The sequence below is a fragment of the Pseudophryne corroboree genome, chromosome 4 (genome assembly GCF_028390025.1).
Source record: "Pseudophryne corroboree isolate aPseCor3 chromosome 4, aPseCor3.hap2, whole genome shotgun sequence".
Taxonomy (NCBI): domain Eukaryota; kingdom Metazoa; phylum Chordata; class Amphibia; order Anura; family Myobatrachidae; genus Pseudophryne; species Pseudophryne corroboree.
The window spans coordinates 185,784,361-185,800,635 of NC_086447.1; the positions used below are offsets into that span (position 1 = coordinate 185,784,361).

The window sequence follows — 16,275 nt, forward strand, 5'->3', positions numbered from 1 at the left end:
GATGACTGATGACGGACCTGCTGGACACTGTCAGCTCAGCAGCACCGCAGACTGCTACAGTAAGCTACTATACTCTATAGTAGTATGTACAAAGAAGAAAGAAAAAAAAAAACCACGGGTAGGTGGTATACAATTATGGATGGACTGCCGAGTGCCGACACAGAGGTAGCTACAGCCGTGGACTAACGTACTGTGTCTGCTGCTAATATAGACTGGATGATTGATAATGAGATGAAATCAATATATATATTTATGTATATATAATATCACTAGTACTGCAGCCGGACAGGTAGATAATATATTTATTAGGTAATGATGACTGATGACGGACCTGCTGGACACTGTCAGCTCAGCAGCACCGCAGACTGCTACAGTAAGCTACTATACTCTATAGTAGTATGTACAAAGAAGAAAGAAAAAAAAAACCACGGGTAGGTGGTATACAATTATGGATGGACTGCCGAGTGCCGACACAGAGGTAGCTACAGCCGTGGACTAACGTACTGTGTCTGCTGCTAATATAGACTGGATGATTGATAATGAGATGAAATCAATATATATATGTATGTATATATAATATCACTAGTACTGCAGCCGGACAGGTAGATAATATATTTATTAGGTAATGATGACTGATGACGGACCTGCTGGACACTGTCAGCTCAGCAGCACCGCAGACTGCTACAGTAAGCTACTATACTATAGTAGTATGTACAAAGAAGAAAGGAAAAAAAAAAACACGGGTAGGTGGTATACAATTATGGATGGACTGCCGAGTGCCGACACAGAGGTAGCTACAGCCGTGGACTAACGTACTGTGTCTGCTGCTAATATAGACTGGATGATTGATAATGAGATGAAATCAATATATATATGTATGTATATATAATATCACTAGTACTGCAGCCGGACAGGTAGATAATATATTTATTAGGTAATGATGACTGATGACGGACCTGCTGGACACTGTCAGCTCAGCAGCACCGCAGACTGCTACAGTAAGCTACTATACTCTATAGTAGTATGTACAAAGAAGAAAGAAAAAAAAAAACCACGGGTAGGTGGTATACAATTATGGATGGACTGCCGAGTGCCGACACAGAGGTATCTACAGCCGTGGACTAACGTACTGTGTCTGCTGCTAATATAGAGTCTAGACTGGATGATAAATTATTGATAATGAGATGAAATCAATATAATATCACTAGTACTGCAGCCGGACAGGTACTATATATATTTATTATGTAATGACTGATGACGGACCTGCTGGACACTGTCAGGTCAGCACAGCACCGCAGACTGCTACAGTAAGCTACTATAGTAGTATGTATAAAGAAGAATGAAAAAAAAAAAAAACCACGGGTAGGTGGTATACAATATTATATATATATATATATATATATTATATACAATTATATATATATATATATATATTAAACTGGTGGTGATTGATTATTAAACTGGTGGTCACTTCAGGTCACGTTGCAACTTGCAACTAGTACTCCGAGGCCTAAGCAGACATTCACAAAATATATTATTATACTGGTGGCCAGTGTGGTCACAACAATGGCAGTGTGGCACTGACTCTGGCAGCAAAAGTGTGCACTGTACGTTATATGTACTCCTGAGTCCTGCTCTCAGACTCTAACTGCTCCCCACTGTCAGTGTTTCCCCCACAAGTCAGATAATACACTTACAGTCACACTATCTAATCTATAAATATCACTTCAGCAAGTAGTAAGTATAGTAGTATACAGTATAGTAGTACTCCTCCTAATAATGCTCCCCAAAATACTGTGTCTCTCTCTTCTCTAAACGGAGAGGACGCCAGCCACGTCCTCTCCCTATGACTCTCAATGCACGTGTGAAAATGGCGGCGACGCGCGGCTCCTTATATAGAATCCGAGTCTCGCGATAGAATCCGAGCCTCGCGAGAATCCGACAGCGTGATGATGACGTTCGGGCGCGCTCGGGTTAGCCGAGCAAGGCGGGAAGATCCGAGCCTGCTCGGACGCGTGTAAAAAACCTGAAATTCGGGCGGGTTCGGATTCAGAGGAACCGAACCCGCTCATCTCTACTATTAACTTCCCGCCCCCCCTTTTGTCCGCGTTGAAAGCGTCCTACTCGTATTCCTGGCAGGATAGAAGCCTCAAATATCTGGGGATCCACATCACCCAGAAGTTGGACGATCTAATTTCCGCTAACTACCCCCCCCCCCTACTGCGCAAACTTACAGCTCTGGTCTCAGACTGGATGATGCATCATGTCTCATGGTTAGGGCGCAAAGATGACGGTCCTCCCCAGGCTCATGTATCTATTTCGAGTCATCCCTTTCCTCCTACCCAACTACCTTTTGTCCAAATGTAATGCTCTATTCAATTCTTATGTTTGGAAAGGTAAGAAACCGAGGTTAGCCAGGAAAACAATGATCCGGCCCAAGCGAGAGGGGGGTCTGGCGTATCCGGATTTGCATTCCAACCAACTGGCTTGCCGACTAGCGCTGATAGGGGCATGGTATTCACAGTCTTCATACAAATAATGGGTCCGACTTGAACAAGGGCTGATTGCTCCGTTGCCCCTGACTGATGTTTTGTTACTCCCGAAGTCGGAGGGCGATCTGTTAATCAATAGATCTCTCTCTGTTCAATCCACATGGAGGGCTTGGTTGGAGGTGGTGCGGGGTGGAGGCGTCATAACCCTCCCTACCCAGACTCTGTCCCTGACGGGCATAGCCTCCCTTATCCCAGACTTACGATTCGATTCATGGATATTGAAGGGAATCCTGTCTTTACAGGATATAATGGTGAATGATACTCTTCTCTCTTTTGCCCAGATTCCGGAACAATTTCTGTTGCCACTTGGGGAATTTTATAGATACTTGCAACTCAGACACTGGCTCCATGGGGTCTCAACGCCCCCCCACACCCTATCCTCCTTACCTAAACTTGTTCAGAAGCTCCTGGATAATGGAGAAGGCAGGGGAGGCATTACTAAATGGTATACTTACATTGTTAATCCGCAACCCCCACAGAAAGCCCCCTTTCAAGTGAAATGGGAGGCGGACCTTAGGTGCTCAGTCTCAGAGGAGGAATGGGAGATGATATTTAGGTCCTGCTACACAGTATCTAAATGTATATCACATGTAGAACTGTCATATAAACTGCTCCATCGCTTATAATTCACCACATCCCGCTTACATGCGATGCGGCCCTCCACACCTAATATGTGTTGGCGTAACTGTGGTAAGCTTGGCACCTTAATGCATATTTTTTGGGACTGTCCAATGCTTGCCCCGCTGTGGACCTCTTAGAACTTGTGTTGGGCCTCTCGGTAATCCCCCACCCATGTCTGGCTCTCCTTCACATATATTATGGTGGTTTATCGCCAGGCGATCGATACATCCTAGGACATATACTTTACTTATCTCAACCAAACTACTAATTGCTCGCCATTGGCGTTCCACAAGGGTTACCCATATATTAGAGATAGAGATGGCCGTACAGTCGCACTGCGAATTTGAGACAGCGGGAGTGGCCTATGCCACTAACCCATCATGCCCACTGCTCCGATGGTATTCGTGGTCTAACTATTGGCATAATCGCTCACCAGACACCCCCCCCAACGACTCTTAGGAATATTTGTTATAATTTTCCTGATGTATTTACGGTTGGTTGGATTTAGCCTCACGTGATTTTTCTGTACAATGCTCTCCTTATTATCCTCTATGTAATTCTGTTTGTTATTTGCTGAACAGTTTGTGTACCCCCCATGCACTTCCCTTCCCCTTCTCTCTTTTCTGTTCCCCTCTCCTTTTTGCTTTGTTTACCAGCAAAATAATAAAAATTAATATTGAAAAAAAAAAGACATTTTGGATTTGAAATGTGCTGATTTATAAAAAGAGCAAAGAATATATTTTGCTGAAGAAAACAGGTATCTGCCTGGCAAAAAGACTTGCTTTAGCATTACCTTATAAAGCTTTCCAGAGTTTTCCACTTGGCTCAGGTTAGTGGATTTGGCATAAGATCAGCCAGAAGGTGGTAGATGTTAAAACTACAGTTTATGTGGAAGTAATTTGATTTCCACATAATTAAAAACTACCAAAAGAAAAAAACAAAAACTTTATTCATTGAAATAAGTTTGAATTTACCATTTTATATAACGTATATATTCTCTATACTGCTGTTGCCACCTGTGCTTCAGCTAAGGAAAGGATTGGGTTAGTAAAATGTGTCATGTAGGTGGTATTATTGCAGCTGTAAGTCACTTATTAACCATCACTTTGCCTGGGCTGCTTTAATGTTGATGAAATGTTGACCCTTTTCTTTCTTCACACTCTTGGTTTCAGACCATATCACAGTCCTGGTGGAACAGGATTTATGAAGTTGGGGCAAGCCAAAGAGACTGATGCTTTGACCTTTACACTCATACAGTACCATAACCCTTTCTCAATCCTCTTTATATTTCTTCTACACCCTCTTGCAGAAATCTTGCAACCACTTCTATAATTTCTCTACTCATCTTCATCATAAGTAACCCCTGAATCTCATACATAACCTAGAATCACAACTAACCTCAAATTATTATCCGCACCTTGCCATGGAATCCTTTCATTCTCCATCATTAACCTACTTATAAATAATCATTATATCTTGCAGCCTCATCATTATAATCTCATCATCAACATCAACCTCCCCATCTTTAATTAACTCCCATATAATAATCAGCTTCATCATACCCTGCAGTGTGTAGAGAAGGTCATGTTACACAGAAGTCGACTGCTCTCACGCCTTATTCTCTGCTTTATAACAAAGAATAAATCAGTACGAGGGACAGAGCAATTGGTGGTAGTTGGTTGCTGGTGGCCCAGCTATTGCCCACCACATGTCTAGAGTATACTTACATCCTTGATGTTGTTGAATAAAAATGTCTCCCTAATGCGGTACAGCGGCGGATCCTACCGGGACGAGGAAGGGGGCTGCCGCTGGACATGCTGCCTGGTCTCTGCTGCCTTGCCCCGGCTGGGTCCCAGCACCCGTACAATGTAGCTGACAGGTGCCGGGATCAGTAGAAGTGGCAATACTGCACATATGCAAAACCCCAACTTCTACAGACTACATCACCTGCAGCCCATAGAAGCCAGCTAGGGCTCAAAGCCAGGAAATGGCTTCCTACAGGAAGCCAGCTCTATGCTAATAGCAGCCTGATCTGGCAGTCCCGGACGGAGGAAACACCTCCCAATGGGACTGCTTGTCCTGCAGGTGACTGGCAGGTTGAATTCCCAATAGGAAGTCACTGCCAGTCTCACAGACTGCATCTGGCTCACTGAGCTGAGGTGGCAGATTTTACTGCTGGGGCTGCAGTCCTGCAGTCCATAGGTAAAATTCGCTACTGATGGGGTATATTGTCAACATATTGTTTGGTATAGATGTTACCAGAATGCTCTGTGTATTGCGTAGAGGTCACTATAATATTCCAACCATCACAAATTGGTCATTAGAATGCTTTTTGTATTATATATCAGTGTATATAATGATCCCTGTATTTATACTGGTCACTAGAATGCTCTCTGTATCATACAGATGTTACTAATGTGGTATCTGTACATATGTTGTTAGATTGGTCTTGTATTGTATGGAGGCGCTGTAATGCTCCATGTATTTCATACTGGTCACTAGAATGCTCTCTGTATACAAATCACTAGAATGCTCTAGTGCAGAAGCCATTCAAATGCTCTCTGTATTGTATACTACTACAATTGTATGCTACTAGAATGCTCTATGTATTGAATGGTCACTAGCATAGTCTCTGCTGATATTTGATGAAAACTCTTTAACATAACATAACATAACATAACATAACAATAACTGATATAAAGTCTAGAACACTTGCTGGTGTTTGCCCCCGAAATCTAAACATTATCAGGCCCTTGTATATTATGTACCAGCATTGCTATTGAACGATTATGCTCCATCATTATTATTATTACTATTATGCACGTAAGCAAATCACATGTAGAAGCCCTGTGTGAACGTATTTGTAACTTTATGCAACGCTTAATTCTGAGATCTAAATTTCTCTAATTTATTAGAAACTCTACATTATAAGCCATGTGGCAAAGTTTGGGCTGCAAGCCTGAAGTTGCGGCAGAGTGACTTCCAGCGGAAGCAGCCTGAGCTATTGGTGAAGCTCTACAGTGAAATTCTGCAGTGTACAGTAAGCATGACATGATGGGGAGGGGGTGAGTTTTTGCTTGTAGTAAGCATAGGTAACCATACTTTTGTAGTTGTGACAGTAGAAGTTAGTTGGGTACAGCAGAAGCCACTCCCCAAACAAGTTCTGTGTCTTAGATATGGCTACATATCAGTTTTAAATGTATAATCTCCCACAAAAGTCTAAGAAAGTGTCCACCATTCTAAGAAAAATGGCTTGCGTCAAATTCATGCAGGACATGTATGTTGGGTGTTGTATTAATGGGAAAGGGCTTGCGGCTAATTGAATTAGGCACCTTGGGGCAGATGTATTAACCTGGAGGAGGCATAAGGAAGTGATAAACTAGTGATATGTGCAAGGTGATAAAGGCACCAGCCAATCAGCTCCAATATGTAAATTAACAGTTAGGATCTGATTGGCTGGTGCCTTTATCACCTTGCACATATCACTGGTTTATCACTTCCTTATGCCTTCTCCAGGTTAATACATCTGCCCCCTTGTGTGCTAACTGCCATTCCTGTTTTCCTGCTAAATTCCTTTAGGAAAAGAGAGTCCTGAGATTAGACTAATCTTTGCCAAGTTTATTTTTAAGTAAGAGGGAATCTAATAGGAGGTTGGACTTTAATGTGACGTTTAAAATTTTGCTTCACAGTGTCTAACCCCTCCACAGGCTTATAGTTGGTTGTAGAGACGTCTCCAGAGGGCAGAGGGTAGACATGCACCAGGCGCAGTGCGCATGACCTCACGTTACAAATTACTTCCGTACAGCTTGCTAAAGAATAATTACATCTTTTGATAATTTCAACACAGCCAATATTTGCCCTATAAATTTTTAGTTTTTTTGTCTTATTATTGTGATTCCAAAAATATTCTTTGTAGGAGCTTGTATGGTTCACAGTAAAAGTTTTCTGGCTTTGCATGATTTCAAAAACAAAGCTAATGTAGGAATTATATACATACCCTCCAACATTTCACACAGAAAAATCGGTACAAATCCGAAAAAGGGGCGTGGCCGCGTGTAAAGGGGGCGTATCCACGCCCCTTTTCCTATACTTTCAATGGAAGTTTGGAGAGCCAAAAATCGGTACAGACCATAAAAAAAAGGTACTGTACCTATTAAAAAGGTACAGTTGGAGGGTATGTTATATATAGTATAATATAATGTAGTTTGTAAGTGAAATTATCCTTTTAAAAGTTACTGTCTTAGATCTCTGCATTACTTATGTAAGGCTGCCGCCTAGTGGACATTTGCAGGTACACCATCACAAAAGGCTAAAGGTCCATTCGCATGTCTGCCTAATTAGTAAAATTTCCAAATGAGTGAAAGTATAGTTTATAGTCAAGAGCAGTGTTATGCAGGAGATAAGTCTCTCATAGGTCACAAAGACAGGTCTGATTATATGCTGTACTCATGGTACCATTGCAGTGTATCACTAATACCGCTTTTATACCAAATACTGTGGGTCGCAGCCGGGAGCCTGACACGGGTGCTACCCGGCTGCGACCTGCCTCAGGCCCCTTTCCCTCCGCACTTATCAACCCGACATATTGCCGCGTTGGTGACATTGCCAAAGACGCGGCGGGGGTGGCGCTTGGAGATTACATGATCTCCAAGCGCCGCGCGTACAACCACTGTAAATGGGAAGCTGGGTCGATGCGACCCGGCTCCCGTTTACACAGCACAGTTTGCCGGGTTGAACCCGTGTTCAACCCTGCAAACTACCCGAGTTGGAATACCGGGGCACTAAACCCAGATTATTCCACCTGGGCCCTTTTATACCACACAGCAAAACGGGTTATGCACGCTCATCAGGGTTCTGAATAATATTTAGTTTTAAACTGTATACAAATTCTGTATCAGATTTGAAAACTTTAACTTTAGAGTATTGCATATTGATTGCTTTATTTATGCATGAATCTGTGAGTGCCCCGATATAGAATTCTTTTGCCCCCTCACATCTCAGACTGGCCAAATGACATCATAGGGTCATAGTTTTAACTGCCGTGACTACAGGGGCGTAACTAGAAATCTTTCTCCCCCAAGCCAAAACATTCTCTGGTGCTTCCCCCCCCCCCCCCCCCCTATAATTGGCACTAGTAAAGCGATGAATCTACACGTGGCGCAAAAAAAGGAGCGTGTCCTTGCATAAAGGGGTGTGGCATTGCAGGAAAAGACTACCTTATACCCCAGTTTTGCAACCTGCACGCCCAGACGTTGGCCACCACAGGAAAAAAAATAATCGTGATTCATGCCCCTTACATTATTTGTCATTTTTCCTCCTTATAGTAATGCCCAGTATACATTATGCCACATACTGCAATGGCCCTTAGACATTATGCCACACACAATAATGCCCATGACACAATATGCCACACACCAAAATGCCCCCGACACATTATGCCACACGCATTGCAATGCCCGTTATACATTATGCTGCACACTGCAATTCCCCTGATACATTATAGCACATACAATGCCTGTGACACATTATGACACACACCGCAATGTCCATGATACATTATGCCCCACACTGCAATGTCCATGATACATTATGCCACACACTGCAATGACCCTGAGACATTATACCACATACAACAAAACATAGCCCCAAGAAGGAGCTGAGAAGAAACTCTATAGGTGGTAGAGCACTCTAGAGATAAATTGAGGCAGGAAGGGGAAAAAAAGGGTTATATAAAACTTAACTTTTATTCAAATTGAATCTATAAACTAGGCCCAAATTGGCCTACACATACATGAAACTGACATAAGGCGAAATATTAAGACAATACAAAACATAGAAGTAAAATACATATCATTAAAAAGCATTCAGGTATAGTATTGTTCTATGTGTATAGATTATAAGTACCCTAAGAAACACTTGGGCAATAAATAGGCAAGACTACCAAAACACGGTCAGAATTCTGCTGTCCCCCATGTGTGTGAGCCAATCAGAGCTCACGAACTGGCAGTTCATTTAACAGACACGCCGCTGCCGCCGGAGACCCAGGAGGGACAAAAAGGAGAGGCGCGCACTGTGCCCTCCCGTTTCCTTCCCAAAATAGCAGAAATCAGTGGCGGCGGCGACGGCGCCCCCATTTCCCTGCGCCTCCAAGCGATCGCAGTGGCTGCGGGGCCCTAGTTACGCCACTGTGTGAGTACATTACTCATGACTTGTAAATTAAGATGAAGAAGAAAACCAAAACAACTTGTGTCTGTTGATTGCCAAGGGTTAGTAGTTGTGACGCATGGTCACATAACCAGATAAAGGATACTGTACCCTGGGCCCCCCATCTGTCAGGGCAGAGCACGCTGACATCACTTTCTCTCCCTCTTGTGCAGCAGCAGAACCAGGCAGCCAGAATACGAACAGGACAGTATTCAGTGCAGGTAGAGACCGAGGAGTATCAGGTTTTATGAGCTATTGACTGAGCTTCCTGACTAGAGGAGATATAGGAGGGGGAAAAGAGCTGTAAGTGACCCAGAGATTCCAGCTTCTTCTTCTCCTCCTCCTCCTCCTCCTCCTCGCCTGGGTGTCTGGGTCCAGTGTTACCTTTATATAATGAGAGCATTCAGGTCTAGAGCTAGAGATACACAAAGAGAGTCCTCCTGAGTTCTGTCAAAGGGGCTAATTCAGACCTGATCGCTGCTGTGCGTTTTCCCACAGCAGGCGATCAGGTCTGAATTACCCCCTAAGTGTGTAGGTAGTACAGTCTGTACAGAGGTTGCCCCTATTCTTGCATGTGACAAGATACATTATAGATTTAATTTTTCCCAGATTTGCCTGTTAAGCAATTAGGTCTGATCCATTGGCCAGTCAGTATTGTCTTACATATTCAGTGTAATGTGGCATAATATGAAATGGCAGTCCTACAATGTGACAACATATTAACTTATACCCCTTTTCCACTAGCTTTTTTAAACACAGGTAAATGCGCGGGGCGCGCATTTACCCATGTTTTTCCCTAGTGGAAACGGGTCCCCGGGCAAATTCCCGGATCAAGTGATCCGGGAATCCTACCCGGCTAGCTAGCCGGGTTGAACACGTGTTCAACCCGGCTAGCTGTCCAGTGTGAACGGGAGCCTCACTGTGTATGGGAGGGCGGCGCTGGGAGATCCCAGCGCCGCCCCTGCCGCGTCAGAAGCAGCGTCACCAACCCGGCAATATGCCGGGTTGTGAGCGCTGTGGGAAGGGGGCTGTAGCACAGGTCGCGGCCATGTCAGGCGACACCGCTGCGACCCGTGCTACAGAAGTGGAAAAGGGGTATAAGGAACTACAAAGGTTCATAAGATAAACTAGGGTACTACTATGGTTCAGAAAATGAACTAGGGCACTATTATACTGGATACAATTAATAACTGCTGCAGAGAGGTAGATCGCAAGACGCATTGGGGCTCACAAGTTCTGGTTACGTCCCTGCTTATTGGTACCATTCCACCAGGTGACTAACCCTTAACAGAGTAACAATGAGTGATATTCAATTGATTGAAAACTTTTCAAACAATTGAATTCCCCCCAATGTATAATATTAATATTATTACTATATAATTGTCAAAAGGTACTCAGTAATGACTCACTCCAAAGAAGCCCCTCCCCCCTTCATTAATGGTCACTGAAGCTGCAGCATGGACCCCAACACACAGTCTACTGCAGAGCAGTGTCACCCTGGAAGCCAATTAGTGGGAAAAGCTGGCAGCTGACACCACAGCGCTAATACCTTATACCAGTGCTATTGTTGGAGAAAAAAATAGCTTCAGGAACTCCTGTGGGTGGGCGGTGATGGGCGGAGCTGTGGGTAATATGGGAGGAACTACAGTGAGGGGGGGTACCTATGGAAGAATAAAGAATTTGCGTACGTGCCCAAAAAGGGGTGTGACCTCGCTGTAAGGGGCATGGCTTTGCGGCAAGGGGCATGCCCTTGCAGGAAAAGACTACCTTATACCCCAGTTTTGCAACCCACACGCCCAGACATTGCCAACCACAGGAAAATAAAATCCTGATTCATGCCCCTTACATTATTTGTCAGTTTTCCTCTTTATAGTAATGCCCATTACACATTATGCCACACACCGTAATGCCCAGTACACATTATGCAACACACCGTAATTCTCATTACACAATATGCCACACACACCGTAATGCCCATTACACATTATGCCACACACCGTAATGCCCAGTACACATTATGCCACACACCGTAATGCCCAGTACACATTATGCCACACACCGTAATTCCCATTACACAATATGCCACACACCGTAATGCCCATTACACATTATGCCACACACTGTAATGTCTATTACACGTTATGCTACACACTGTAACACCCATGAGGGGTCATTCCGAGTTGTTCGTATGCTGCCGATTTTCGCAGCGCAGCGATCAGGTTACTACGTATGCACCGCAATACGCACGCGCGTCGTACGGGTACAAACAGCATTGTTGCTGTGCAGTGCTTCTAGCGACTATTCCATTCGCACAGCCGTGCGCAAGGAGATTGACAGAAAGAGGGCGTTTCTGGGTGTCAACTGACCATTTTCTGGGAGTGGTAGGGAAAACGCAGGTGTGTCCAAGCGTTTGCAGGGTGGGTGTCTGACGTCAATTCCGGGACCGGACATGCTGAAGTGAACGCAAGGGCTGCGTAAGTTCAGACCTACTCTGAAATTGCAAAAAACTTTTTTGGCCCGCTCGGCTGCACATGCGATCACACACTTGCAAAGCGAAAATACACTCCCCCGTGGGCAGCAACTATGCGTTTGCATGGCTGCAAAAGTAGCTAGCGAGCGATCAACTCAGAATGATGCCCATTATGTGTTATGCCACACACAGTTATGGCCCTGACACCATTTTAATCCGCACACACAATAATGACCCTTACAAATTATGTGACAGAGTAAGGCTTCTAATTACTTTTAAATTACCTGTTTGCCTGTTGTGTGGGGTCTCATGCTCATTGCCAAGGGTTTCATGCTTGTTGTCAGGGGTTTCATGCTCTGGGTTCCATGTTTGTTGCCAAGGGTTTCATATGTGTTGCCAGGCGTCTCCTGTGCATTGCCAGGGGTTTTCATGCGCATTGCCAGGGGTCTCCTCTCATTGCCAAGTGTTTCATATGCATTGCCAGGGGTCTCCGGCGTGTTGCCAGGGGTCTCCTGCACATTGCCAGGGGTTTCATGCGCGTTGCCAGGGGTTTCAATGTGCGTTGCCAGGAATTTTGGGCATGTTGCCAGGGGTTTTGTATGCATTGTCATGGGTTTTGTACGCATTGCACGGGGTCTACTGCTCATTGCCAGGGTTTCTTACGCATTGTCAGGTGTCTCCTGCACATTGCCAGGGGTTTCATGCGCATTGCCAGGGGGTTCGTGCATGCTGCCAGGGGTTTTGTATGCGTTGCCACGGGTTTCAGTGCGCATTGCAAGGTGTTTTGTGCGCATTGCCAGGGGTCTCCTGCTTGTTGCCTGGGTGAGGGCAGGTGCGGGCTGTGAATAAGCATATACCATAAGCAAATGTGACCTCCAGCGTCTGTCTCCTCCTCAGCGGTGCCCATTTTTGGTGGCGTTTATTACACTACAATGGACGGAAGTGCTTCCGCGGCCTCCGATGCGGCTCAGTCCACGGCGGGTACTGCGGGAGCTTCTAGTATATGCTTTTTCACAAGCCGCACCTGCCCTCCCAAACTTTGCTAGTGCGGCCAGGACATTCCGGAACGCCACTCCAGGTGACGTCATTTTTTTAAACACCTTCAGGAACGGCGTTCTGGAGTATTCCGGACGAAAAATAGCCCTGCCTTATACATACAGTAGAGCATGGAGTATATCTGTTAAATGCAACAAGAGTGTATGTTTCATGTATGAGGTCCTCTAGCTATTACTTGCTCTGTCTTTGCAAACAAAAACAAATATGAAAGCACACAAAAAATGTCCAAAAGGATCCCTGTCCCTTGCCCTCAAATGATCATCATCCTACCAATGATTCCACCTTTTGGTGTATTTTAAAATTTCAGAATTTCATTACAAAAAAAAAATTCACTCCAATATTCTAGAGCCCGTTGTATTTTCACACTCGATTTGCTTTACCCCTAGTAGGTTTCTGAAAGAGGACAGCGTATTAGATAATAACATTTATTTAGCGTATGATATTGACTTAAATACACGTGTAACGTTAGTTACCATTTATAAGATAAGCTATTTTATTTAATGGCCATCAATGGACATTGAAGTATTGGTTAGATGTCCAGAATCCTCATAAACCTTATAGTATCTAAAAATTACACCTCTTACAAAGCTGAAGGAAACTTATTTATGTTATGTAACTAATGTTACAAGTTAGTTATAGTGATGTTCACCTTCAATATTCAGCTTCAAAACACTGATTGATCTTGCATATGAACACATGTGGTCAGCCACCATATACTGTACTACTATAACACCTAGTGATAAATTGTAGAACTCCCATTTGTAATGTGGGAAAATCGAACATTAAAATACATCCCTTGTCAACATTTTCTTCTTTAGAATAATGTTAACTTTACATAATGTTCTCTCTACTTAATAATGTAGCTACCAACATTGTATTTATGACAGGGGCCCCTGATGACACCCGGAGTGGGAGGCTGCAATATGTGGGCGTGGCCTTGCACGAGGGAGCGAGGCCTTGAGGGAAGGACCCCATTTTAGGTACTTCAGGGGATTCAGGAGATGCTGGTTGCCCCCGGGGAGTGCCCCACGCATACCCACATGCCACCTACTGCAAACCTCAGGGAATACTCTGACATGTCTGTGCCAGGGTTGCTGTGACCAGGGGGTGTGCCCGGGCATCCTGCCCCTCTATGTAGCAGCTAACCAGGCAGCCTCCATACCCCATATATACACGCTACGGCATGTGTCAGTGACATTCAGGTCACCACAATCACACACCGACGTATAATCTCTAATATAGGGGGTCATTCTGAGTTGATCGCTCGCTAGCAGTTTTTAGCAGCCGTGCAAACGCATTGTCGCCGCCCACCGGGGAGTGTATTTTCTCTTTGCAGAAGTGCAAACGCCTGTGCAGCAGAGCGCCTGCAAAAACATTTTGTGCAAAACAAGACCAGCCCTGGACTTACTCTGTGTGCATTGATTCTAACGTTGGAGGGTTGGCTTTTGACGTCACACACCCGCCCAGCATTCGCCCAGCCACGCCTGCGTTTCCCCCCGGCACGCCTGCGTTTTTCCAAACACTCCCTGAAAACGGTCAGTTGACACCCAGAAACGCCCCCCTCCTGTCAATCTTCTTACTTTGTGCCGTGCGACTTAAAGCTTCGCTGGGACCTGTGCAAAACCACAAAGGTCTTTGTACCCTGCCAAAGTCAAAAATATTACATACAGACAACATACAAACTCCAAACAGAGAGGTCTCTGTTCGTGCGCATACACGCAGCGTGCACAGGATATATGGTAGCATACGCATCCACACAGACAAGCCACAAAGATATATTCAACACATATTTCATACAACACATAAATTACACATAGACAAAACATGACAAGCACCAGACATTATAATGTATTTATATATTAGAGTATAACATCAGATATATATGTAATATTGGAACAGAACAAGTTAAATATATCATGCTTAGTGTCAACATGATCAGGAGAATGTGTGTATTAATTTGATAGCTATGGGTAGATTGTAGTACATTGCATTGATTAGTTATGACCAAATGTATGAATACAAAGGACTTCCTGAAGACTTGAAACTGGACTCACAGTCATGGCCCTGGGGGCAGACACATGTGTTTGCAACGTACGACAAAAGCCCTCACATTGACCTATGAGCCATCGAGTTCTTGAGAGGTCTAGCCTCTGGATCAATGGAAGAATATGAAACCCACTGTTGTATACACCCATTATTTTACTGTATAAACATAGGGACCCAGAAGCAGGGAGCTCTCTGATACATTCTCATTTCACTCTCTCACACACACACACACACACTCACTCACACATTCACACACACACACACACACACACACACCCTTATCAGAAGTCTCCTACCTGATGAGTGGCTGCCTGGGACCAGTGAAACTAAGCGTATGTATGTTGGCTGTAACTGATTCTTTTGTAACTGTAACTGCTTCTTGTGTAATTGTAACTCTGTAACCATATATATATATATATATACATGTTATACCTAATGATACATATGTTATTTTGTATGCATACCCCTTTTAATATGTGATAGTGTAGGACCTGCATGAAGGTGGGGTACCTTGGCATGAGGTATGCAGGCTTCCGTGCATTGGCCAATTCACTAACTAAACCCCCATCATGTATTTATTGATGTTGTGAGGATAAGCGAGCTTGCTATGGTGAGTGCTGAACTTCCTGTTTGTATATATTTGGGTTGGTGGCCATGGGCTGCATGCACCCCACCCTATGAGTGGTGAGTGCAGATATTGCACCCCGCTTCGGGGGTGGCGAGTGCTGTGGTTTTCTAGATTTGTTTGTATATTACGGGGTTACTCTTTGGTTAACTCTTATTAACCGTGGTCACAGGCCTTTTCATGCACCCCTGTGTAATCTTACTTGTTCTAAACCTGTGTCAGCTGCTCCTTAGTGATTTATCAGCCAGTGTCAGGTGACTAGTGTACCTTTAAAAGCCATAAGATGCATGGCAGATACACATTAAACCTAGTGGGCATGTGTGCATTATATTATGTGTGATACAGTTGCCAGGTTTTAATTTTTGAGACTTTGTGATAGTGTAGGACCTGCATGAAGGTGGGGTACCTTGGCAAGTGGTATGCAGGCTTCCGTGCAATGGCCAATTCACTAACTAAACCCCCATCATTTATTTATTGATGTTGTGAGGATAAGTGAGCTTGCTATGGTGAGTGCTGAACTTTCTGTTTGTGTGTATATATATATATATATATATCAAAAAACAAATTTAAAGGACCCTTATTTATGCGCTAGTTATTTTATAGCTCACCACTGAGAAATGCCCACTGTCAGCTAGGGCATTAAGTTAAAGGTACAGAAGAAAAAGGTTTCTCTTGGGAGCTAGATCACATCAGAGTTCACT

At 44.1% G+C, this 16,275-nt stretch overlaps 1 long non-coding RNA gene across 4 annotated transcripts in view; it reads left to right on the forward strand.

Moving 5' to 3' along the window:
- Positions 1 to 16,275, forward strand: part of LOC134911237 (uncharacterized) — a 199,799-nt gene that overhangs the window by 141,815 nt on the left and 41,709 nt on the right. Inside the window, exon 3 of one of the 4 annotated variants that reach the window (XR_010176421.1) lies at positions 6,089 to 6,238. The exons of 2 other annotated variants lie outside the window; for them this stretch is intronic. This is a non-coding gene — a long non-coding RNA (uncharacterized LOC134911237). The remainder of the gene's footprint in view (positions 1 to 6,088; positions 6,239 to 16,275) is intronic. One more of the 4 variants, XR_010176419.1, reaches the window with a different exon arrangement.